Genomic DNA, 12,256 nt, shown 5'->3' with positions numbered 1-12,256 from the left:
ATAATCACCAATGTGTGTACCACCCTCTCACTGCCTCATTGACTCAGGCTGGTTGTATGAATATTTTCCTTGATTCAATTATTTACACAGGATGCTCCTTGAATAATCCATTTGGAGACTCCAGAGAAATAAAAACAGGGCTGCAGTTTCTCTGTAGTCCACTCTGCATCTAGGTCACTCTTTCCAGTGTTCTATTTTCTCTCCACCACTCTGTGTAAAAGGGTCTCACCCTGCACTTCCCATTTTGCTTTTACTATGGGGAAGTTCCCTCTCAATCTTTGTTTTCCACAAAAAGCTCATGTCTCATATTCCATTTTCTGAACCCTCAGCTTAGTCAAGTCCACTTGAATTTTTAGAAAGAATGTCTTAGTGTTATAAAGAAATCTCTTTAAAATGTGAAAGTCATCTGACATGAGTGTGGCAGAACTCCACTCCAAACAAAGTGGATTTTCTTCCTCTGGCCGGGCCTGCAGCCTCTTTCCTTAAGACCTTTACAATGCTAGGATTCCCTTGGAAATCCTAAGACTCTTACTTGTTCCCTCCAGTGAAGGAAAATATTGTTTTTCATTTGGCATGCAGAGACAGAGAAAAGAGGCAGAGAGAAAGGTCATGGGAAGTGAATACAGGGTAAAGTAAAGGCATCTATGCACAAGCACAGTGATCATGTTCTCACCATGGGCAACACACATGTTCAAAAAACCAGCAGAAGGTGGGAAGACCTAACACATCAAGATGCAGAAACCTCAAATCTTCCTCTTCTGCAAATTAGAAATTGCAGAAGAAAAGATTAATGAACTACAAAAACTATTCAAAATGAAAGAGAGAGAACAAAAAGAATTTTTAAAATCCAGAGTGCATCAGTGAGCTAGTAGTATAATAACTTGAAGCTGCCTAACATATATATATATATATATGAGATAGCAGTCCCCAAAGGAGAGGAGAAAGAGGAGGGGATCAAAAATATATTTGAAGAAGCAGCCAAAAAATTAGCAAATTTGGTAAATTATGAAAAGTTCAAAGTGCAAGAATTGTGAAGAAAATTATGACACATCACAATAAAATTACCCCAAACCCATGATAAAAAGTCAACATGCTCTAAATAATCCATGGGTCAAAGCAGACATCAAAAGGAAAATCAGAAAGTATTTTGAACTGAATGAAAATAAAAACACTAAAGTTTGTGAGCTGCCCCTAAAAATGAGCTTGGGGTAAATTTATATAATTAGTAATCATATTAGGGGAAAAAAGGTCTAAATCAATGACCTAAGCTTTAAACTTAAAAATTTAGAAAAAGTAAAATTAAACCCAAAGAGAAAAAAGAAAATAACAAAGACCAAAACAGAAATCAATGAAATAGAAAACAACACACACACACACACACACACACACACACACACACAGAAAGGTCAATAGAATCAAAGCTAGTTTTCTTAAAAAAAATTAATAAAATTGATTATCCTATATCTAGACTAGTCAGGGGAGAAAAGAGAACAGACACAAAATAACAATATCAAGACTAAAAGATGTGACATAGTTACAGATGTTCACAGATGTAAAAAGGATAAGGAAATAGTCTGAATAGCTTTATGTCAATAAATTTTAGAACTTAAAATACATTTGAGACACAAACTACAAAAACTGATCCAAGAAAAAAATCTAAATGGCATGTATTTATTTTAAATTTCTAGTTAAAAACTTGCTCACAAAAACATCTCCAAGTCCAGATCGCTTCACTTTGTGGTTTCTAGATGAAAACTTTTAAAAGAAAACTTTTATGACAATGAATTAAGCAAAGATTTCTTCCATAAGACACGAAAAACACAATGCGTGCAATAAGAAATTAACAAATTAGACTTTATCAAAAAATTTAAAAACTTTTAATTTTCAAAATATAAGCCATAGACTGGGAGGAAGTAGTTGCAAATCATGTATTTGATAAGAGACATGTTTCCAGAGTGTATAAGAAAAAAACTGATTTTTAAAACTGACAAAAGATTTGAATAGGCCTCACCAAGGTGTTACAGGAAAGGGGTCCTGATCTGGACCCCAAAAGAGGGTTCTTGGTTGTCCAGCAAGAATATGGGGTGAGTCTATAGAGTAAAGTGAGAGCAAGTTTATTAGAAAAGTAAAGGAATGAAAACTGGCTGTACCACAGGCAGAGATGGGACATGAGCTGGTTCTACTGACTATACTTATTTCTTGATTGTATGCTCAACAGAAGGTGGATTATTCGTGAGTTTTCCTGAATGAGGAAGGTTCCTCCCCCTTTTAGATTATATAGAGTAACTTTCTGACGTTGCCTTGGCATTTGCAAACTGTCTTGGTGCTGGTGGGAGTGTTTTTTAGCATGCGAATGTATTATAATTAGCATATAATGAGCAGTGAGGATGAGCAGAGGTCACTTTCATCACCATCTTGGTTTTGGTGGGTTTTGGCTGGCTTCTTTACTGCATGGTGTCTTATTAGAAAGGTCTTCATGACCTGTATCTTGTGCTGACCTTCTGTCTGATCCTGTGAGTAAGAATGCCTCACCTCCTGAAAACGCAGCTCAGTAGGTTTCAGCCTCTATTTACCCAGCCCCTTTTCAAGATGGAGTTGCTCTTGTTCAAATGCCTTTGATGAAAGAAGATATACAAATGGCAAATATGCACATAAAAAGATGCCCAACATAAACAGTAGTCTGTATTTAGAAGCAACAGAAATAAGGAAAATGCAAACTAAAACCAAAATGAGAAATTACTATCCACCTATTAAAATGGCTAAAATGAAGATGGCTAACCATACCAAGTTTATATTATCATGTGGAACAACTGGAACACTCACACTGTTGGTGGGAATGTAAAATGGTAAAACTACTTTGAGAAAAAAGTTGGCAGTTTCCTAAACAGGTAAACGTTCACCTACCATATAATCTAGCCATTCCACTACCAAATATTTGCCCAAGAGAAAGAGAGAAAGGAAAGCATACGTTCACACAAAGACTGCATACAAATGTTTCATTTTCTTTGTAATAATCCCAAACTGGAACCAGTGAAAATGTCCATCATCAGGTGAATAAATAAGCAAACTGTGACGTATCCACACAATGGAATATGACTCAGCAGTGAAACAGAATGTGCTATTGATACATACTTCAACAGGGATGAATCTCAAAATAATTATGCTGAGTGAAAGAAGCCACAGAGAGAGAGAGAGTTGATTCCACTTATATAAAACTCTAGAAACAAACTGACTGATACTGACAGAAAAAAGATCATTGCTTGCCTAACAGTGTGAGGGGAAGAGGCAGGGACGGGTCGAGGAAGACATTACCAAGGAACACAGGAAATTTGGGGGTGTGATGGGCATATTCATTGTTATGATTGTGGTAATGGTTTTATGGGTGCACATGTATTTTGGAACTTATTAAACTGCACGCTTTATTTTTTTGATACAGGGTCTTGTTTTGTCATCCAGACTGTAGTGGAGTGGCAGGATCATACCTCATCACAGCTTTGAACTCCAGGGCTTAAGCAATATCCTGCCTTAGATGCCTGAAAATCAAGTGCAGTGCAACCCTGCACTCCAGGCTGTGTGATAGAGTGAGACCCTTTCTCAAAAATAGAAGAAAGAAGGAAAGAAAGAAAGAAAAAGAGGAAAGAATGAAAGAGAAAGAAAGAAGAAAGAAAAAAGAAAGAAAACAGTGATACAATCTTTTGCTTTGTTCTGTGTCTTTAATTGTATTGAAGACTATGTCTTTTTTTTTTTTTTTTTTTTGGCCAGGTTTCAAGTAGAATGGCTAGATGGACCAAATAATATGCACATTTATAAGGCTATTAAATCAGTGGGTCTCCAGGAAGCTTGCAACAAGACCCACACCTTCCAGCCACCTTTGTTACCCATTTTCTTTTTTCTTAGTTGGGGAGATGGAGTCTCACTCTGCCACCCAGGCTGGAGCGCAGTGGCATCATCTCAGCTCACTGCAACCTCCACCTCCCAGGTTCAAATGATTCTCTTGCCTCAGCCTTCCAAGTAGCTGGGACTACAGGCTTGCGTCACTACATCCAGCTAATTTTTTGTATTTTAGTAGAGACAGGATTTCACGTGTTGCCCAGACTGGTCTCAAACCCCTGAGCTCAGGCAATCTGCCTGCCTTGGCCTCCCAAAGTGCTAGGATTACAGGCATGAGCCACTGTAACCTTGTAACCCGTTTTCTTACCAGCACACTTCTTTACCAGAAAAGGATAAGTAGGATTTCTATCTCTCATCTTTGCCCATGATTTCCCCATTCCTGAATTTCTGTGGCAATGCAGACAATCAAAAAGTCCCCCCTAAGCTCTGTCAGGGTGGCTGTGAGTTGGAAATAATGGATATCAATGGCTCATGGTGGGTCCAGGGCAGCAGCTAGTGTAGCTGCCCCCCTACTTCCTGCCCACAGTGAGCCCTGCAGTTTAGTTGAGGTTAGGAAGTCCTCACTAGGCTGCTTGCAGCCAGGCCCTGTGGCCCATGGGTGAGTCAGATAAGTCCCTGTCTTCCAGCAGCTGGCAGTCTGTTGGGGAAGACAAGCAGGTAAATGGAGAATCTGAACTCGTAAAAAGAGCTGAGAAAGAGGGTGTAAGGGAGGAGACCACCCTTCATACTGTCTTATGCCCAATTTCTGCCTCCGAAGAAAGAAGAAGTAAAAACTAAAAAGCAGAAATGGAATCCACAGGCAGGCAGATAGCCCAGCACCGCGCCATGGGCCTGGTAGTTAAAAATCAACCTCTGACCTAACTGCTTGTGTTATCTATAGATTTCAGACATTGTATGGAAAAGCACTGGGAAAATCCCTGTCCTGTTCTGTTCCGTTCTGATTACCTGTGCATGCAGTCCCCAGTCACATACCCACTGCCTGCTCAATCAATCATGACCCTCTCCTGCAGACCCCCTTAGAGTTGTAAGCCCTTAAAAGGGATAGGAATTGCTCACTCGGGAAGCTCAGTTTTTGAGATGTGGGTCTTTCCGACACTCCCAGCCGAATAAAGCTCTTCCTTCTTTAACTTGGTGTCTGAGGGGTTTTGTCTGCAGCTTATCCTGTTACAGGTGCAGGTGGGGAGGGAGGGTGGGCAGGACTCTGGAGCTGTGACCCTGACCAGTGGAATCCAGGGCACCAGGGCAAAGCACTTCCAGGTGCTGCATTCTTTCACCAGACCTGAGTTCTCATCCCTCTTAGGGGTGGCTCTCAACATCCATCTTCAGGCCCTTGCTACAGGACCCCGTGTGCAGCTCACAGAATACTGAGGCTGCCACACCTGTGGGAGGGTGGCAGCAGGAAACAGAAGCTTTCTGAAAGCTGATGTCAGTAAGAGGAGCAGAGGGAGCCAAGAAACTGCCCAGGCCAGCCCTGGATGTGGAGGAGGCTCCACTGTGAGCCACAGCAGGATCCCAAACTTTGTGAATGCAGGAATAAGAGAGAGTGTCAGAGGGACTGGGAGATGGAGCAAGGGCCTCTGTGGAGGAGTAAGCCCTTCTCACCAGAGGCCGTGAGGCTCCTCCCTTGGGGTTTCTGGCTGGACTCTACCTCTTCGCTTTAGTACTCTATTCTAAACCCATCAGAAGTGCTTTGCTGTTACAAAATAAACTCCAGACTGGAGCATGGCATCAAGGGCTCTTCCCAACCTAACTCCAAATTGACTTTCCGACCATCTCCCCCTCCTGCCCTATACTTTCAACCTTCCTGTTCTTTTCTCACACAAGTCCATCCACCTGACACACCTTCCCCTGAATATTTTCCCCAATTCCCAATCTCCAGGCCTACCTCTGCCTCCTAGAAGCCTTTCATCCTGAGACTCCTGGTCCTGGAGATTTACCAAAGTATCGTGCATTTGCCCAGTCTTAGGATTGTTTACATCCCCCCAGGTACCCTCACATGCGCCACACACAGCAGCACTGCATGAACACGGGGCAATGTTTCGCTCCCCCATTGCCTTTGTTCTGTTCCCTCTGAACCCCTCAAATTTGAGACAGTTAATTTAAAAAGTTTATTTTGCTAAGGTTGTGGATGCATGTCTGTGACACAGCCTCAGGAGGTCCTGACAACATGTGCCCAAGGTGGTCAGAGCACAGCTTGGTTTTATACATTTTGAGGGGCGTAAGACATCAATCAACATATGTAAGATGAACATTGGTTCAGTCTAGAAAGGTGGGACAACTCCAAGCAAAAGCGAGACAACTGGAAGTGGGGAGGGGATTTCCAGGACAGAGGTAGGTGAGAGACAATCCATTGCCTTCTTTTGAGTTTCTGATTAGCCTTTTTTAAAGGAGGAAATCAGATATACATTTATCTCAGTGAGCAGAGGGATGACTTCGAATTGAACGGAAGGAAGGCAGGTTTGCCCTAAGCATTGCCAGCTTGAATTTTCCCTTTAGCTTAGTGACTTTGGGGCCCAAGATATTTTCCTTGAATGGGTCAGGTCCTCTGCCGTTGTGTCTTCCTCAAAGATGCTCTGCAACAGGTGGTGGTGTTCTCATTTGATGGGTGAGAAAACTGCCTTGGAGACATGAAAATCTGGAGAACAAAGTCAGCATCAGTATGGGTCCTCCCACCTAGGCCTTCATCATTGTCACAGTAGCCCTGGCACACAGTGTGAGGGGCCAGAATTGGTCTCCCTCTTTCTGCCCAAGGACACTGCAGTCTCTTCTGAGCTCAGATACTGAGCCAAATTGAGCTGTTGGAAACCAATATCACAGCCCTCTGGGACTTTGACTAGTGAAATCCTTCACACTGGTCTGAGGAGAAGGGAGCCTCGAGGTTTGATCTGGGCCTTCCCTCTCTCCGGAATCTCTTCCCTGGGCTGACTCCTCACCTCCAGGATCTTTTGTGACCCTCTCCCTCTCCCACCACCAAACCCCAGATCGATCCCCTTTTGTGCCTCCTCCCTTCCTCTCTTTCTCTCCTGTCATTGCTTCTCCGTCCTGTCCCAATATTAACCCAGGGTGATCTAGGGGTCTAGAGGTGTAGGTTTGAAGGGATCCTGACATGGCCACACACAGATTCATTAGACCCTCTGCAATTCCTAAAGGGTTAATAATGGAACCTCCTATCCCCAAGGTGAGGAATTTCCTCCAGGAAAGGTGACTTAATGAGTAGCGAGTGTGACCAAAAGGCACCGCTTTATCAGGCAGGCACTGAAGGGGCAGGGGAGGGAAAGGATGGAAGCACAGAAACACCTCTTTCTCTCTCTCTCACCCACTAATGTGTCCTAACTGAAAGCCCACAGGAGGGACGATGACTTGCTCAAGGTCACCAGCACCTTGGAGAACAGTGAGCCAGGGCCACAGAGGGAGACAGTCTCCTGACAAGTGTGACCAGTGTCTGCTTCCAAGTCACAGTGGCCTCACTGTGAATGGAGCTCCTTGTGCCCAAAGGCAGGGTGCCTAACCAAGGAGCCACATGAGTGCCAGCTCTGCCACTCTGTAGCCTCCAGTAGGCTCCATTTTGCTTCCTGGTCTTTTTTCTCTTGGGCCCCCCTGGACTTCTGTTATCCTCTGAGTGGGCTGGCTAACCATTCCCATGGAGGTCTTTACATTAACCCAGCCCCTCTCAGTCAGCAATCTCCCCTGCTACTCACCCAGATACTAATTATTTCTCCATTGGGTTTTTCTCTACCTAATTGAAAATTAACGTCTGATTCCTCTCTCTCCCTTGCATAACCTCTGTGAAAAATGTCAGATGCCTTAACCCCAGGAAGTTTTCTGCCTGTATTTCCTTTCCCACCTCCTTCTCCCAGGCACTTAGACTCCGTCTTTCCATTCACATATGTGTCTAGAGCCTACCATGTTGTAGTCCCTGGGGATATAGCAGTGACCCAAACAATGTCTCTATCCTGTGGGAGCTTGAGTTCTAGTTGGGGGAGACAGATAACAGACAAAATGAATAAATAATGTATATAGTGTGACAGATGGTGATGAGGACTATGGAGAAAAAGAGATTGGGAAAGGAAGACAGGGAACCCCTGGGGGAGGAGGTTCTGCAATTTTAGAGCAGCTATGCAGCTATCTGGAGGAAGGGCAGTCAGGCAGAAAACACAGCAGGTGCAGGGGGACTGGGGAGCCCGTATGTTCCAGGAACAGCACAGGGCCAGGGTGGCTGCAGGGCAGCAAGTGAGAGGAGTTGCGATGGGAGGCGAGTTTAGGGGGGTGATGTGCAGGCAGCATGGGCCAATTCTCCAGGACCTTGTGGGTCATCTTAAAGCCTTTGGCTTTTACTCTGATGAGACAGGAAGCCAGTCCATGGTTCTGTGCAGAGCACTGATATGATCTCACCTAGTGTTGGGTTGCAAAGGGACTTCAGGGGTCAACAGTGGAAGTGGAGATCAGTTAGGGGGAGAGGGATGAAGGGGGCTCACAGCAGGTGATGAGTAGTCATGGGGGATGAGAAGCAATTGGATTCTTATGTCTTGAAGGTGGGGCCCACAGGAGGTGGGTGTGAGAGAGGAGGTGAGGGCAGTGGCCCGGATCACTAACTGGAAGGATGGGGTTTGGGGAGGAGCAGGTCTCCGGAGGAGGATGCAATGTGGGCAGCCTGTACACATTACTTAGAGCTTTCTCTCCAGCTGTGTGTCAGTGGGTACTTGCCCCTGTGCCTTTGCACATGTTGGCCTCTGTGCCTGGAAATCTTTCTCTTCCCTGGAAGAAGAGCTTTAACTGCCTTCTCAAGGGCACCTTCTGTGAATCTGTCCTGTCGGACCTCACCCCCTCTAGCCCTCTCTTTGCCTCATGCACATGCTGGACCTCAGGCACGCTACACAGCCTTGACCATATTGTGCCACAGAAGGTGCCCCAGGAGTCAGGACAGCATGCCATCATCGCTGAAGCCTGTGTTCCTCAGAGTGTCCGCCACACAGCAGGGCTCAGCGAGAGACTGACAGCGGACCTGGCTGGACTCTAGCTCTCTTCTTGACAGGTTCTGCCACCTTGGGCCGCTCACCTTGCCTCCGTGGGCCTCCGTTTCTGCATCTGTCAAATCGGTGTGCGCTTTCCCCTTCCCCCCCGAGGGTCCTGTGGGGATGGTCCCACTCCAAGGATCCTGAAAACCCTGGTTAGCACGCCCCGTGCTGGGAGACGACAGGCTCTTTAACCCTCTTCTCGCCTGTCCCCTGCTTTGCGCTGGAGGGAGACAAAAGAGCTGGGCAGAGGGAACAGGAGGAGCAACTGCCGACAATCCCTCATTTCCAATGCACTTTACACACATTTTCCCACCAATCCTCTGAACTCTCAAGTGTAGCCGGGACTGAGCTGACGGCTGGCGAAGGCGGCTGTGAGTGAAGGAGACCCCGCCGTTGGAACAGGAGGGTGAGCCCGGCCGCCCCGCCCGTGTGGACCGTCCCGCCGCTGCCCGCATCCCGCGCGCCCGGAGCCCAGCGCAGCCCAGCGGAGCCGCCGGGGCTCTGCACGCCGCGGACCCGCCCCTGGGCCTCAGGGTCCCGACCTCGCAGCCGGGCTCTCCCGTCCCCGCCCCGTCCCCGCCCCGTCCCCAGGGCCATGCGTTTCCTGAGCCGCCGCCCGCCGCCCGGGTCGCCTGCACCTTGCGGCAAAATTTGGTCTCGCCCTCGGCGGCTGCGCGGAGGGCGAGCAGGAGGAGGGAAAGGAGGACTCGGCCCTTCAGGGGACCGCTGGCCGCTGCCGCCCGCGTGGAGCCCCACGGAGCCCGGGCCGAGCCCGGGAGCTGCAGGAGGACAAGCTGCTGGGGCCCCGCCCAGCGGGGAGGGGCGGGCGGAGGGCCCGGGGCGACTCACGGGGCGGGGCGGGTCACGGGACGGGGCGGGTCACGGGGCGGGGCGACTCACGGGACGGGGCGGGTCACGGGACGGGGCGACTCACGGGACGGGGCGGGTCACGGGACGGGGCGACTCACGGGACGGGGCGGGTCACGGGACGGGGCGGGTCACGGGGTGGGGCGGGTCGGCTCCTCGTCGCAGGTCGAGGCCCGGCGGCCGCCTGATTCCTGGGCGGCTCTTCCCGGCCGGGGCGCTGAGGCCCTGGGAACGCCTCGTGCGGGGCTGCGGGGCGCGCCGGGCACGGAGGGGGCGTCTGCTGGTCCCTGTGGGACCCCCGGGTGCCCCGCGCAGTCCTCCCGCAAGCGCGGCTCTGTCGCCGCCACACGCCCGGGAGTCTGCGCTCCAAAGCTCCAGGGATGGATCCCAGCTCTGTTCACCTCTGCTAGTCCCTCTTCAGAGACACAGAAATATCAGGAAAAGGGATTCGATCGGCGACAGATTCCTCCAGTGAATTCTCACCTTTTTACTCCGGATTCGGTGTTGCGTCATTGCTAGGACAGCGTCGTGGTACAACGAGGAGGTATTGGGATTGACTCCTGTGGTGAAGACATGGAAGCCAGTGATGATGCGTTTGAAGATGAAACTACACCTGCTTAGAGAATTACAGTTACTGAAAGCAATGTGAACTCTCGGCCTACAACAGAATTTCATGAGCCAGAAAAAATGGGCTCTGCAGAATTTGATTCTGTGTTTTAACAGCGTGGAGAGGCTGGATAGATGTATTTATGCCACGAAGCGATCAGAAAAGTCACTGGCCGGCTCCGTTGATGAGCAGAACCCTTTGAGAGAAGTGTATGCTCACGCAGTGCTCGGACGGCATTCGCGTACTTTGACACTTGTCTGCTTGGGCAGATGCTCATATGCTTACACAGAATGGATACCGTGATGGTGGAAGGTTTGTTGATGCTATAAGTGAAAATTACCGAATCACGAGTTACTTTAAAGAAGCAGAGTTGAAGGATCTCCTTCTGCAAGTTGGCCGGGGCTCGAGGTATATTCATTCAGTGTCTTTGATTCACATGGATAAGGAACCTTGTAATATACCCATGTCTCAAACCTCAATCCCCAGTGCTGCCTCTGAAGAAGGAGATGAAGATGACTGGGCATCCAACAAAGTTACGTGTAAAACTCGTGATTATGGGCATGGAACAAGGATCTCTAACCCACAATTTGAAGAGACTGATAGTCTTTTTTTTTTTTTGCAAATGAAGTTTTACAGGAGAATTATACCATCTACCAAAAGCAGATATCTTGCACTTGCCCTCACAGTGGTCTGTGCTCTTCCCAGGAATGGAGACCAATGACGTGGAATCAGAGAGAACAGATTACCTCAGATACCACAAGTGCTTTCCCAAGAATTTACAGAGTTGCTAAAAGTTATGATTCATCCATATCCAGAGAGAAGACCCTCAGCAATGGCCCTCGTAAAGCATTCACTGCTGCTGTCTGCTTCTAGGAAGAGTAGAGAACCACTATGTGTAGGATTGAATGTTGAAACATTCAAAAATACACTTTTACAAAAAGAACTCATGAGAGCATAGATGGTAAAGGCTGCAGCTGAGGAAGGAGCACTCTTCACTGATCAGAGGCCACTAGGTCCACCACGCAGAGGAACACAACATCTTGACTTATTAGAAAGAAAATGAAGTGCTCTGTCAGCCTTCTAGTATACTAAACTACTCATTTCCCACCTACTCACCCCGCAAAAAACACTATGAAAAAAGCAAGCTAGGTCGAAATCACTGCTAGAATCCAATTTGCAATTACTCTGTCTATTGGTGTCAGTAGTTTTACTGATTAGGACTTTTATTTGTGAATTACAATCGAAAACTGTATTTTGACCATATCTTTTTCAGGCTTTTATATAGTCTTACCAGTCTGTCTTCTGTAAAATGTCAGTCACTGGTGGATGGATGTTAACGCAGTCTTTCCGAAATTAACTGCTGTGGTGGTGTGTTGCTCTCAGTGTGCTGTTGCACTGTAATGAAGGTATCTTTTCCCGTGGTGACCTGAAGAAAGGATTCAAGGGCTTGATGACAAACATATTCTCTCAGTAAGGCAAATGCTAAAACCACTCATTACTACTCAGCCTTCAATGCATCTGTGTATGAAATTTCTCTCTCTCTCTCTCTCTATATATATATACATGTATGTTTTAAGTGAATTATACTTGTATATCCAACTGGGAGCACTTTGTAGCCATAGCATGAGACATGGGATGATAATTCTGTGGAATTATTGCCTTATAAATTTGCTATTTCAGTTTTATCTCTGCTGTAAACTTGTAGCATTAAGCAATTACTGTTGTTAATAGGCTTTCTTTTTGAAACAAATATGTAAAGTGTACAGCTGGTCTTGATGAAAAGCAGCTATTGGCCTTTTTTTTTTCTTTGAACTTTAAAGCTTTGGAATTTTGTATTAATCCAGTATAATAATTACTGAGTTTTGTAATTTTGTTC

The 12,256-nt window shown here is 46.8% G+C and overlaps 1 pseudogene; it reads left to right on the top strand.

The window, feature by feature from the left end:
- The first annotated feature begins 9,501 nt into the window (after positions 1–9,501).
- LOC129035301 (wee1-like protein kinase) lies at positions 9,502–11,443 on the top strand (annotated as a pseudogene).
- The last annotated feature ends 813 nt before the right edge of the window (positions 11,444–12,256 follow it).

This window comes from Pongo pygmaeus, chromosome 3 (genome assembly GCF_028885625.2).
Source record: "Pongo pygmaeus isolate AG05252 chromosome 3, NHGRI_mPonPyg2-v2.0_pri, whole genome shotgun sequence".
Classification (NCBI taxonomy): Eukaryota; Metazoa; Chordata; class Mammalia; order Primates; family Hominidae; genus Pongo; species Pongo pygmaeus.
Note: the sequence above shows the minus strand (reverse complement) of the source record. Positions and strands in the feature narration are given on the sequence as shown.